The following is a 15,565-nucleotide window of genomic DNA, read 5'->3' on the forward strand; positions in this document are numbered from 1 at the left end:
TCCCATTTACTACACTTAAACATGAGTGGGTCTCTAACTGGTTGTTTTAGAAAGGCTTCATGTTCGCAAGTTGCTAAAATCGGATCATTCAAACAATTATCAAGTAAGCAGGTAACATATAATTGTTTTGAAAATATGATTACAGTAATAGATTAGACAGCTAGTTTAATTCAATGTGTTGAGTAAAATAGATGCCAGTAAAAGAGAACTTCTACTATATATTAAGAAAATGATGAGAAAGCTATTGTACCTGATTTTACTCACTTCAGAGACTTGAATTTTTAGCCAGTCATTTTGTGTGATATAATGTTATCTGAAAGGGATTTTTACTGGGAAAATTTTGAAGATATCAAAAGGATTTGCTGAGAATGATGGACTCTACAAACCATAATGTGAAATATTTACAATTTACCTAACATACTTATGGCCAATAAACTCAAAATGGTGTATTGTGAGATATGATGTAAATTCTCATTTCTAGCTCATTAAAGAATTGGTGCTAATTATTAGAAAGTGCTTCTAAGAGAATAGTATTGAACTGAACTACCTTCTACTTTGATGAGATCCGAGAGATACTTCTGTAGCTCCTAATTGTCTCATCTTACCCAATTCATGTTTTGTTTTAAGTACCTGACCTTGAGATTTTTAATTCTCCCCCATGAATTTATTCAAAGAATAAGTGGAGAGGTGTTCATCAATTGGCTTATATATATTTTTGCCTGCCTTTGTAATGAACTGAGTGCTGGCTACCTGTTTTGTTGGTGAAGATTGGGAGTGAAAACATCATAGTGCAGCTCACAACTGCATTATGCTCTGGACTTTGTTCCCCTATATTTCTTCCCCAAACAGCATTTGCTCTGTAAGAGGAGTGAGTTCCATGTCATCAATGTGGGCTAGTAAAATCCATTTTGGACTAAAAAGTCACTTTATGTGTGAAATCAAGGATAAAACAAAATGTCCTTAATGTATCACAGGGTAAACATCTACCACACATTGAAACAGCAACTTATAAAGTCATATTTTTCAATCACTTCATGCTCTATTTTGCTTCATTTTAGAAGTTACAGGTGTAATCCCTGGCTCCTTCTATAAGATTAAAAGGCTTTACTGAAATGGAATTGAGTTGGGGTGCTTGGGTGGCTCAGTCTCTTAAGCGTTTGCCTTTGGCTCATGTCATGGTCCCAGGGTCCTGGGATCAAACACCGGATTGGGTTCCCTGCTCAGCAGGGCAACTGCTTCTCTCTCTCTTCTACTCTTCCCCCTCTTCTTGTGCACTCTTACTGTCTCTCAAGTGAGTAAATAAAATCTTTTTTAAAAATGGGATAAAGCTAATCCCATAATGCAAATTCAGAAGACAGTTATTGTAGGGTGATAGATCAATGTTTTTTATTCCTCTGACAAAAAAAGAAAATTTGACTCTTCTTCATCCTTTTCCTATTTCCATTTCTTCTTCTAATGAAAAATCAGTTCTGCCACTAAAGGTAGAACCGAACAAGGTAGTCCTTCCCACGTGGTGGTGAGGGTGACTCGGTAGCTCAGACCAGCACACATTGTTGGAGCCTGAACAATGTAAGTAGACTGCTCATGGTGGAGAATCTGAGCCAAGAAGAGTTAAGAGAGTGACCACATGAAAAGGGTTGTCATAAGGAAATTAAGGGTAAGGTAGCGCCTATGGTTATAAAGTGTGGTGGTGAGGAGATCACCTGTCTCAAGGATGAGTCAGTGGTAGTGATGAAGGATGGGTTATCTACTGGGACTTGATGAATTAAGTGCCCATATCAAAGATAAGAAGAGACAGGTTTATCCCAGGGGCTCCCAAAATAGAAGATAAGAAAATTTGAATGAATCCTGGAGTGTTGGACTGGAATTAGAGATGTTTGTGTGAATTTACAGTTTTGAATAGAGTCAGTGCTGCTAGAATATGACATCTCGTTCCTAAGAGCTATCAAGTCATACAAAATCAGACAATAAAAAGGACAGGGCTTATGAAAGAAATGAGGTTGGAGCAAATACTTCATCAGTGACACATAAAAAACAAAGTTTGGAACATAGTTAAAATGATAGCACAGTTAACTTGTGATATGGGTAAGAAATACATAAATACTATGCACTTTACATTGAAAAGGACCACAAGTAGGAGGAGTCAAGATAACGGAGAAGCAGCAGGCTGAGATGACATCAGGTAGCAGGAGGTCAGCTAGATAGCTTATCAAACCATTTCAAACACCTACAAATCCAACACTAGATTGAAGAGAAGAGCAACAATTCTAGAAACAGAAAATGGACCACTTTCTGAAAGTTAGGACCAGCAGAGAAGTGAATCCAAAGTGACGGGAAGATAGACCACAGTAGGAGGGGCCAGCTCCCAGCAAGTGGCAGAACAATGGAGGACAAAATCAGGACTTTTAAAAGTTTGATCCACTGAGGGACATCTCTCCAGAGGCTAAAATGGGCTGAAGCCCATATGTGGTCAGCGTGGCCCCAGGTCTCGTGGGGCCACAAAAGTATTGGGGGTGTCTGAGTGTTGCAGAGCTTGCAAGTATTAGAGTGGAGAAACTGGCTACAGAGAGAACAAGGAGTGAGCTCTCAACTCAGGGTTACCTTGAACCGGTCACAGGCTGCGTGAGCTTGGGTCACAGCCAGAGGTGAAAGAGACGGGAGTGATTGAGTGCTTTTCTCTGAGGGTGCACTGAGGAGTGGGGTCCCGAACTCTCGACTCCTCTGGGCCGGAGATTGGGAGGCCACCATTTTCATTCCTGTCCTTGGGAACTCTATGGAAAGCATTCAGGGAACAAAAGCTCTCAAAAGTAAACCCGAGAGGATTACTTAGACTGGCCGCTGGTAAGGGCAGTGCAATTGCATCTGGGGCAAAGACACTTGAGAATCACTACAACAGATCCCTCCTCCAAAAGGTCAACAAGAAATCCAGCCAAGACCAAGTTTACTTACCAAGGAAAACAGCAGAATTCCAGAGGAGGAGAAAGAAAAGCATGGAATTCATGGCTTTCTCTCCATGGTTCTTTAGTCTTGCAGTGTTAATTAATTTTTTTTAATTTTATTTTTTTTCTTCTGCTAAATTATTTTAACTTTTACCCTTTCCTCTTTTAACGTTTTTTAACTAGTTTATCTTAACAATAGCTTTCCTAAAAAGAATATAATAATAATAATATTTTTTGTACCTTCATTACTATAGTCATATTTTATCCTTCATTGTACCTAAGTTTATTTTTTGTATACACATAGGATTTTTTCTTCTAAAAAATTTGGGGTACAACTTCTAATAGATCAAAATATACTCTAAATCTAGCTCCAGGCTTGCTCTAGTCTCCAGCCCGAGCAAATTCTCTCCACATTCTTTTTCTTTATTCTCCCAACCAACTTACTTTATCAACTCCTTTTTTAGAAATTTAAAAAAAAATTTATTTTTTCATCTTCATAGGCATATTCCATCCCTTCGTTGGGTTTACCCTTATGTACGCTTTTCATTCTTTAAAATTTTGGGAGGTAGTTCCTTATAAAAGACCAAAATATGCCCCAAATTAAGTGGGTGACCCTGTTTTAGTCACCAGTCTTATATATATATATATATATATATATATATATATATATATATATACATACATATATATTATTTTTTATATTTTTTCTTTATTTGTTTTCTTTTTTTAAATTTTTTTTCTGAACTTATTTTTATCCCCTTTCTCCCCCCCACAATTTGGGGTCTCTTCTGATTTGGTTAAAGCACATTTTCTTGGGGTCTTTGCCACCCTTTTAGCATTTTATTTGCTCCTTCATATATTCTTATCTGGAAAAAATGACAAGGCAGAAAAACTCACCACAAAAATGAAAAAGAGGCAGTACCAAAGGCTAGGGTCCTAATCAATACAGACATTTGTAATATGTTACATCTAGAGTTCAGAAAGAGTATTCCCAAGGTTCTAGCCAGACTTGAAAATGGCATGGAAGATATTAGAGAAACCTCCCTAGAGAGATGAAAGCCCTCTCTGGAGACATTAAAGAACTAAAATCTAATCAAATTGAAATTTTTTAAAAAAGCTATTAATGAGGTACAATAAAAAATGGAGGCACTTACTGCTAGGATTAATGAAGCAGAAGAAAGAATTGGTGATATAGAAGACCAAATGACAGAGAGTAAAGAAGCTGAGCAAAAGAGAGACAAACAACTCCTGGACCATGAGGGGAGAATTTGAGAGATAAGTGATACCATAAGATGAAACAACATTAGAATAATTGGGATTCCAGAAGAAGAAGAAAGAAAGGGGGAGCAGAAGGTATATTGGAGAGAATTATTGTAGAGAATTTCCCTAATATGGCAAAGGGAACAAGCATCAAAATCCAGGAGGTGCAGAGAACCCCCCTTTAAATCAATAAGAATAGGGCCACACCCCATCACCTAATAGTAAAATTTACAACTCTTAGCGACAGAGAAAATCCTGAAAGCAGCCCAGGACAAGAAGTCTGTAACATATAATGGTAAAAATATTAGATTGGCAGTGGACTTATCCACAGAGACCTGGCAGGCCAGAAAGAACTGGCATGATATATTCAGAGCACTAAATGAGAAAAACATGCAGCCAAGAATACTATATCCAGCTAGGCTATCATTGAAAATAGAAGATAAAATGCTTCCAGGACAAACACAAACTATAAGAATTAGCAAACACCAAACCAGCTCTACATGAAATATTGAAAGGGGTCCTCTAAGCAAAGAAAAAGCCTAAAAATAGTGGACCAGAAAGGAACAAAGACAATATGCAGTAACATCACCTTACAGGCAATACAGTAGCACTGAATTCCTATCTCTCAATAGTTACTCTGAATGTAAATGGGCTAAATACCCCGATCAAAAGACACAGGGTAACAGAATTTATTTAAAAAAAATCAATATGCTGCCTACAAGAAACTCATTTTAGATTCAAAGATACCTCCATATTTAAAGTGACGGGTAGAAAACAATTTACCATGCTAATGGACATCAAAAGAAAGCTGAGGTGACAATCCTTATATCAGATCAATTAGATTTAAAGCCAAAGCCTATATAAAGAGATGAGGAAGGACACTGTATCATACTTGTTGGACTTGGTCTGTCCAACAAGAAGATCTAACAATTTTAAATATCTATGCCCCTAACATGGGAGCAGCCAACTATATAAACCAATTAATAACAAAATCAAAGAAACACATCAAAAATAATAGAATAATAGTAGGGGACTTTAACACTCCCCTCACTGAAATGGACAGATCATCCAAGAAAAAGATCAACAAGGAAATAAAGGCCTTAACTGACACACAGGACCTGATGGACATCACAGATATATTCAGAACATTCCATCCCAAAGCAACAGAATACACATTCTTCTCTAGTGCACATGGAACATTCTCCAGAATAGATCACATCCTGGGTCATAAATCAGATCTCAACTGGTATCAAAAGATTGGGATCATTCCCTGCATATTTTCAGACCACAATGCTCTGAAGCTAGAACTCAATCACAAGAGGAAATTTGGAAAGAACCCAAATACATGGAGACTAAACAGCATCCTTCTAAAGAATGAATGGGTCAACCGGGAAATTAAAGAAGAATTGAAAAAAATTCATGGAAAGAAATGATAATGAAAACACAATGGTTCAAAATCTATGAGACACAACAAAGGCAGTCCTGAGAGGAAATTAAATGATGATACAAGCCTTTCTCAAGAAACAAGAAGTCTTAAATACACAACCTAACCCTACACCTAAAGGAGCTGGAGAAAGAACAACAAAGAAAGCCTAAACGCAACAGGAGAAGAGAAATCATAAAGGTCAGAGCAGAGATCAATGAAATAGAAACCAAAAAAACAATAGAACAAATTAACGAAACTAGGAGCTCGTTCTTTGAAAGAATTAATAAGATTGAAAAACCCTTGGCCATATTTATCAAAAAGAAAAGAGAAGGGACCCAAATAAATAAAATCATGAATGAAAGAGGAGAGATCACAACCAACACCAAAGAAATACAAACAATTATAAGAACATACTATGAGCAACTCTACGTCAACAAATTTGAAAATCTGGAAGAAATGGATGAATTCCTAGAGACATAGAAACTACCCCAACTGAACCAGGAAGAAATAGAAAACCTGAACAGACCCATAACCAGTAAGGAGATTGAAACAGTCATCAAAAATCCCCCAACAAACAAAAGCCCATGGCCAGGTGGCTTCCCAGGGGAATTCTACCAAACTTTTAAACTTTTAAAGAAGAATTAATTCCTATGCTCCTGAAACTGTTCCAAAAAATAGAAATGGAAGGTAAACTTTCAAACTCATTTAGTGAAGTGAGCATTACCTTGATTCCAAAACCAGATAAAGACCTCAACAAAAAAGGGAATAACAGACCAATATCCTTAATGGACACAGATGTGAAAATTCTCATCAAAGTACCTGCCAATAGGATCCAACAGTACATTGAAAGGATTATTCACCATGGCCAAGTGGGATTTATTCCAGGGCTCCAAGTTTGGTTCAAAATCTGCAAATCAATCAATGTGATACAATACATTAATAAAAGAAAGAACAAGAACCATAGGATACTCTCAATAGATGTTGAAAAAGCATTTGACAGCATCTGTTCCTGATCAAAACTCTTCAAAGTGTAGGGATAGAAGGCACATTCCTCAATATTATCAAAGCCATTTATAAAAAACCCACTGCAAATATCATTCTCAATGCAGAAAAACAGAGCTTTTCTGCTAAGGTCAGGAACATGGCAGGGATGTCCATTATCACCACTGTTATTCAATGTAGTACTAGAAGTCTTAGCCTCAGCAATCAGACAACAAAAAGAAATTAAAGGCATCCAAATCAGCAAAGAAGAGGTCAAACTGTCACTCTTTGCAGATGATATGATACTATATGTGGAAAACCCAAAAGGCTCCACTCCAAAACTGCTAGAACTTGTACAGGAATTCAGTAAAGTGTCAGGATATAAAATCAATGCACAGAAATCAGTTGCATACAACAACAACAAGACAGAAGAAAGAAAAATTAAGGAGTCAGTCCCATTTACAATTGCACCCAAAACCATAAGATCCCTAAGAATAAACCTAACCAAAGAGGCAAAGAATCTATACTCAGAAAACTATAAAGTACTCATGAAAGAAATGGAGGAAGACACAAAGAAATGGAAAAATGTTCCTTGCTCATGGATTGGAAGAACAAATATTGTGAAAATGTCTATGCTACCTAAAGCAATCTACACATTTAATGCAATCCCTATCAAAATCCGATCATTTTTTTTTTTCAAAGAAATGGAACAAATAATTCTAAAATTTATATGGAATCAGAAAACACCTCTAACAGCCAAAGGAATATTGAGAAAGAAAACCAAAGTTGGTGGCATCACAATTCCAGACTTCAAGCTCTATTACAAAGCTGTCATCATCAAGACAGTATGGTATTGGCACAAAAACAGACACATAGATCAGTGGAACAGAATGCAGAGCCCAGAAATAGACCCTCAACTCTATGGTCAACTAATCTTTGACAAAGCAGGAAAGAATGTCCAATGGATAAAAAGACAGCCTCTTCAACAATTGGTATTGGGAAAATTAAACAGCCACATGCAGAAAAATGAAATTGGACCATTTCCTTACACCACACAGGAAAATAGACTCAAAATGGATAAAGGACCTCAATGTGAGAAAGGAATCCATCAAAATCCTTGAGGAGAACACAGGCAGCATTCTCTTTGACCTCAGCTACAGTCATTTCTTCCTAGGAACATCACCAAAGGCAAGGGAAGCAAAGGGCAAAAATGAACTATTGGAACTTCATCAAGTTCAAAAGCTTTTTCACAGCAAGGGAAACAGTTAACCAAATCAAAAGACAACTGACAGAATGGGAGAAGATATTTTCAAATGACATATCAGATAAAGGGCTAGTATCCAAAATCTATAAGGAGCTTAGCAAACTCAACACCCAAAGAACAAATAATCCAATCAAGAAATGGGCAGAGGACATGAACAGACATTTCTGCAAAGACATCCAGATGGCCAATAGACACATGAAAAAATGCTCCACATCAATTGACATCAGGGAAATACAAATCAAAACCACAATGAGAAACCACCTCACACCAGTCAGAATGGCTAAAATTAACAAGTCAGGAAATGATATGCTGGTGAGGATGCAGAGAAAGGAGAACCCTCCTACACTGTTGGTGGGAATGCAAGCTGGTGCAACCACTCTGGAAAACAGCATGGAGGTTTCTCCAAATGTTGAAAATAGAGCTACCCTATGATCCAGCAATTGCACTACTGGGTATTTACCCTAAAGATACAAACATAGTGATCCGAAGGGGCACATGCACCCAAATGTTTATAGCAGCAATGTCCACAATAGCCAAACTATGGAAAGAACCTAGATGTTCCATCAACAGACGAATGGATAAAGCAGAGGTGGTATACATATATATAATAGAATACTATGTAGCCATCAAAAGAGATGAAATGTTTGCCATTTGCAATGACGTGGATGGAACTGGAGGGTATTATGCTTAGTGAAATAAATCAATCTGAGAAAAACAAGTATCATATGATTCCCTAATATGAGGAAGTGGAGATGCAATGTGGGGAGTTTGGGAGGTAGGAAAAGAATAAATGAAACAGATTGGATCGGGAGGGAGACAAACCATGAGAGACTCTTAATCTCACAAAACAAAGTGAGGGTTGCTAGGGGGAGGGAGGACAGGAGAGGGTGGTTGGGTTATGCACATTGGGGAGGGTATGAGCTATGGTGAGTGCTGTGAAGTGTATAAACCTGGTGATTCATAGACCTGTACCACTGGGGATAAAAATACATTATATGTTTATACAAAAATTTAAAAAAAATTTTTAAAAAGGATCAGAAATTTGCTTGTCGAAGTAGGTGTCAGAAGGATTGCAGCTTCAGAGTCATTTTGAAGCGATGGAAAGAAGAGTTACTTGAAATCAGAAAGTAAGTTGTAACACCAGATGAGATGGTTATGGAGAATAGCACATAAAGTGAGTTGAAGTAGATGGTAGATGTTGAGTGTGTGTGTGCGTGTGTGTGTATGTGTGTGTGTGTGTGTGTGTCTTCCATAAGACAAGGTGTGGCACAACTGGGTGTAGTTTTCTGTGTTCATCTGTTTCTCTCAGAGGAAATCATGCCTAAGCAAACATGAAATTGTGCTATGCTCAAATTCTGTCTTCATATTTCAGTTGTGTTGGAACAAAGTCGTATTATCAAACAAATGGTAAAGTAGAACTCATTGTATATACATATACAGAGATAGGTATTGAAATATTTATAAGTGCAAATGCACACATTCATTACACACATGTCTAACTTATATGATATTCTCTATCTCCAACCACTGAGAGAGCCTTGGAAAGGCAACTTCCTAACAGCAATGAGCACACTTAGATCTCAGAATCTAATTACACATCTCCCTCGGCTTACACTGGGATTGCATCGCAATAAGCCCATTGTAAATTGAAAATGTTGTAAGTAAAAAATGCATGCAATACACCCAAACTACTTAGCCTAGTCTACCTTACATGTGCTCAAAACACATTCGTCTACAGTAGGGGACAACCATCTAACACAAAACCTATTTATAATAAAGGGTTGAATATCTCATGTAATTTGTTGAATTCTGTATTGAAAGTAAAAAACAGAATGTCTGTGTGGGGACAGAATGGTTGTAGGTGTCCTGGGTGTTCCCCCTCATGATCACATGCCTGACCAGGAGCTGTGCTGCCACTACCCAGTATCAGGAGAGTTGATTGTACTGCCCATCACTAGCCCCTGAAAGATCATAGTTCCAAATTCAAAATATGGTTTCTACTGAATGTGTAGGATTTTTGTGCCATTGTAAAACTGAAGAATTTGTAAGTCAAGCTAGCATACTTAAGGGACTGTCTATACCACTCAAAGGTACCAGGACTTGAAGAAAAGAGTGATTCCAAAGCTGGAACAAGGCAAGTACAAGATGCATATGTCAGAAAAGACATAGAAACCAGTCTGAATAGTGTCCCACTGGCCAAATCTGGGACAATTTTATCATTACAATAAATAATGACAATGATGTAAAGAGTTGAATAAAATTAGAATTCATGAGTTTCTATGGATATAAATTAGTAAATAAAAAATTAGAAGATGGAGAAAGAGTGAAACATTTATATAGGGACATGGAACATTTTACTTTGCTTTCCCATAAAACAATATTAATTACAAAGTAAGAACAAGGAACTTAATTTTTTTTTAGAGATTTTGTTTATTTAATTGTCAGAAAGAGAGAGAGAGAGCACAAGCACACAAATGGAGGAGCCACTGGAAGAGGGAGGAGCAGGCTCCCTGCTGGCAAGGATCCCAAGGTGAGACTGGATCCCAGGATCCTGGATCCTGGAATCATGACCTGAGCCAAAGGCAGATGCTTAACCAACCGAACCACCTAGGTGTACCAGAACAAGGAACTTTAAAGTGAAGAAACAGGCACCGCCTTCATCAAATGATCAAGATGATCATTAGTAATGGAGAAAGTTCAAAAATAAATTCTACCTGGTAGGATCCAAGGAGAAGCATGTAGATTCCCTTTTGTGATATTGTTTTGAGTTTTAGAACTTGAATCTAAGCATTAGGAAACATTGGGCAGACCCAAATGGGGGACGTTCTTCAAAAAAACTTGGCCTATAATTTTCAAAAATGTCAAGGTCATACAAGTCAATGAGGCTGAGGCACTGTTACAGATGAAGGGCTGGAGAGAATAACAAGTAAATTCAAAATGTGATTCTGAACTGGATTTTTTACAGCAAAGCTCATCATTAGGACATTTGGTGAAATTTGAATGAGGGTCTCAGGATTTGATAGTTGCTATGGACTGCATTGTGTGCCCCCACAAACAAAATTTAAATGTTGGAAGCCCTAACCCCCAATGTGATTGCATTTGGAGATAGAGCTTTGAGCAGGTGATTCAAGTTACATGAGGTCATAAGGGCAGTGTCCTAATCTGATAGGATTGGTGGCTTTAAAGAACAGAAAGATAACTCCTTCTTTTCCCTCTCCCTGTCCTTCTCTCCTCTCTCCCTCTAACTACTCTCAGGAAAGACCCAGTGAGGACACAGAGAGAAGTTAGCCATCTACAAGCCAGGAAGAACATGCTCCTCAGGAACCAAACAGAATGACATTTTGATCTTGGACTTTCCTGCCTCTGGAACTGTGAGAAAAATGAACTTCTGCTGTTTTAGCTGCCCAATGTGTTTTGGTATAGCATGGTATAGCAGCTTAAGCTGACCACTGGTTTTGATGGTTATGTTCTGGTTTAGAGAGTGTTTGTTTATTGGAACTATTTACTGAAATATTCAGGGAAAATGAAACCAGAAAATTACATGGTTCCAGAAAAGACAGTTTTGTGGGCTGTACTGCTTTTTCTGAAAGCTTGAGATTGTTTCAAAATAAAATTATTTCAAAGAGGTGTTGAGCAAAATATTCAGTATTTTGTGAGGACTTCTGGCCCTACTGTAATAGGATAATAGCATAAAATATTCAGGAAGCTGACAGTTGGATTTATGTTGATGAAAAAATGGACAAAAATATCAGCCAAAATTTTTAGAATAAATTTTGCCTTTTTTTTTTCAATGTATTGACCTGCATATCCAACAAACCTTGGAGTAGATCAGAACTTTAATTACTGACAGAAATAGGACAGGACCTGAGACTTTTCCCTCCAGAATTAACTCTGTGAGTGATGGGTATTGTGCTAGCTGTTCCCATACATTAAGCAAGGTGCTGCTGTTTGCCTAGTTCATTGCTTTGGAGCAGGAATGTGGAAACTTGACCATGGGAACAAATCAGACACTTGTTTCGGTTTTATTTGTTTTTTACAGAGCAATATTGTTCTGTTCATCATATGTAGAAAAGGGAACTTCGCAAGAATGGATGTTTTCAAGGTAAGAACCTGATATTCTTTGCAACCAGAAAAGTTACTTCCACTTCATTCATCATTTTATCTAATTCATCTATAAAAATCTGGAAGTGGAAAAAAATTGAAGAATTATAAATTCTGATATTTTTAATTGATAGTTTTTTGTTTTGTTTTGTTTTTTAAAGAATGTTCCATGCCCACTGTGGAGCCCAATGTGGGGCTTGAGCTCACAACCCTGAGATCAAGACCTGAACTGAGGTCAGGAGGCAGATGCTTAACCTACTGAACAACCCAGGTATCCCTGGTAGAAGTGAGTTCTTAGGAGAAATATATACGAATTCTAAATGCTGAGGGTTAATATATCCCCACAGGAATCATGATTCAAGCAGCAGTGGCAGAATGCTCACATCTAAGACCCTCTTCCCTAGGTCTGATGTAATCAAGCTGCTGGTTATGTGGTGCCAAGATCTCTCTCCCTCACTCTTTTCACTAATACTTGAAATTCCAACAAGAGACATACATTTCTATGTGCTTTTATAACTTAATCTTTAGAAGAAGCATTTGGAGTTGGTTGTAAAAAATCAATATTTGAAGTTACAAGATCTAAGCTTGAACCCCAGCTCCTTTAGTCAGAATCTCAGCTTCTTCAGTGATAATATCTAACTTAGAGGGCCCCTGCAAGGGTAAATTTAGACAATTTATGGAAAACTCCTGGTTGATATAAATACTTAAAAAAATTAAAGAATATTAAGATGATTTAACTTTCTTCTAATTTTTCTTAAGGGTTAAAATGTTATCCTTCATCCTCAAAAATAACTTCACAAAGTAGATATTATCTCTATTTATAGGTGAATAAAGAGAGTCAGAAAGATAAAGTACTTTTTCTAAAAACACGTAAATAGTAAAAGACTAAGCAGGAATTAAATTCAAGACCTGGCATATTAATGGGCGACCGCCCCAAAAGAAGGACTTTAAAAGTGGACCTGGCATATCTATACTTATTGTCAGATGAGGTCTAGGAAGTGTCTATATCTGACTGACAAGGATAAGATGTGCTTCTTGGAGCGGCTGTCATTTAGGTTGGATAAAATTGGGGTAGATATTTTTTGGAGAGATTTTGATAAATACCAATTGAAATGAGGCCAGGATAAAAGCTAAGGTCATTACTTAGAAAAGAGTGGATTTTGTGCCCCCCCCAAATGGAAACAATGTAAGTGTAGGGGTAGACAGGACAGAAGTGGGTGATTTAGAAAATAAAGTACAGATTAGAGAGATCTGACATTCATGAATTTTGTTGACTCCTCTCACTTGCAACTCTCCTTAGCTGACCTATCCAACCACTCCACATCCACATAAATATACATGCACAGCAGCAACATCTATCTTCAAAAAGAAGGGAAAGTGGATGGAGGAGTCATCTAATCTTTCATTTCATGAGCAAGTGGTTTCCAGGTGAAAGAGTGTTTGCTTATTTTCAATAGGGTTGTTTTGTTTTTATTATTATGTTTTAAAGATTTGTTGATTTATTTGAGAGAGAGAGCTGGGGGAGGGGCCGAGGGAGAGAAACTCAAGTAGACTTCATGCTGAGTATGGAGCCCCAAGTTGGGCTATATATATAAATATATATATATAGTTGAGTTTTAAATCAGTCTTTGCCTAACTATATATATATCACTCTTTGCCTGACTATATATATATTATATATATATAGCCTATATATATACACCCTATATATATATCTATATTTATATATATTTATATTTATATATATTTATAGTTATATATATATTATATATTTTGCCTGACTATATATATATTATATATATAGCCTATATATATACACCCTATATATATATATCTATATTTATATATATTTATATTTATATATATTTATAGTTATATATATATTATATATATATTTTTCTGGCAAGTTTCTTTTAATTTTATTTAGGTTCTCCTCTCTTCTTATCTATGACACTCTGTGTATGCTACCATTCTAGCACGCTCCCCCTTTTTTTTAAAGTAAGCTTCACATCTAACGTGGATCTTGAACTATGACCTTGAGATAAAGTGTCACATGTTATACTCACTGAGCCAGACAGGCACCATTCATGCTATATTTCTAATCAAACTACAAGGCATGTCCTGAGCTGAGCAGTAACTGAGCCTGCTGTTTAACTGGAGGATGGAAGACCGTGGATTCAAAGAAGGAAATAAAAGCTGATAGAGAAGTTCCCTCCTCTGTGTTTGATGAGAATTTGGAAGCAGGTGGCAGAGACCCAATGAGGAGAGGTTTGAGAACTATTGCTTTGCGGAGGTTTGTGAATCCCAAGGGAATGGTAATTTATCTTCTCAGCTGAGCATTCCTGAGGTGACGTGGGTCTCCCTTGTCCCCCATGAGCTTCAGGCATATTAGCAGACACATTGAGTTCTTTCTGGTCCTGGCTCTAGAAGAACACCAAGCATGGCTTGCTGAAAAGACTGAGGAACAGAGAGGCTTTGTTTGAGCTCTCATTAAGGGAATTATATTTTCACACTCTGGCAAATCTCTGACATACTTTGCCAGATTGCTGTGCCTGCCTTCATTATCCAGATTACTGCCACCCAGGTACCTCAGCAACTGGAATATAAATCCTAAGGAAGAGACATACTAAATCAATAACCAACCGAAAAGGTGCCAGAACCCAGAATGAAGAGACTCAAGAACACCCAAAATAATCGGCTTCTAACAACATGAAGCTATTGCAGAAGCCCTCCCCTAGATCAGCAGAGCTCTCCTACGTTATACAATAGGCAATGAAGACTGTGGAAACAAGGGCTGGAAAGTCTGAAAATATCTCTGCTTTCACCACACTGCCTGAAATTGCATGAAATTTTAGGCCAGTCTTTCAGATTTAGATAGGAACAAAGAAAAACAAAAACTTCCTGAAACTGATCATCCAAGTAGAGCTTAAAAATCAGCCAAGTGATATAAATAGTATTATTTGATATCAGAATTTTTGAACAGCTAAGGTATAAAATTGTTATTTAACTATTGACAGAGAGAGATTAGACCTTAAACTTGATATTGAACAAAAATGCATCCCATTTCCCAATAAACAAAATTATAAGCTCAATTAAGGAGCTTCAAGCATAACACATGCACACACACAAAATTTAGCCGTGTCTATAAAGATGGACAATGATTTGCAAACAAATCAATAGATGAAGAGAAGGAGCACAGAATCTCTGTTAAAAACCAATGAAATAAAGATGGGCAAGGCCATAGATTTCGATAACAGATCTAGCAGAATTTCCATGTAAATAACTGGAGTGCTAGACAAGGGAAAATTAACAGATGAGATGAGGGAGCCACTAAGTAGTAGAAGGAAGTTTATCTGAGCAGAAGACTCAAATATTCAAATTAAAATGCTTCACCAGATTCTAGGCAAGATAGATTAAAAAAAAAAAGGCATATTCTATTGTGGGAAAAAGACCATAAACTCAGAATTTTAAAATAAGACTACCATTTATAAGAACTGCATTGCAGGAAGGCAGGGGAGTGTCCATAAGCCAAGGGATAATGGTCATCACAACCCTGTGCCTAAGCACATCACAATTATAGACTTAAGAAAACAC

The sequence above is a fragment of the Mustela erminea genome, chromosome 4, assembly GCF_009829155.1.
Source record: "Mustela erminea isolate mMusErm1 chromosome 4, mMusErm1.Pri, whole genome shotgun sequence".
NCBI lineage: Eukaryota > Metazoa > Chordata > Mammalia > Carnivora > Mustelidae > Mustela > Mustela erminea.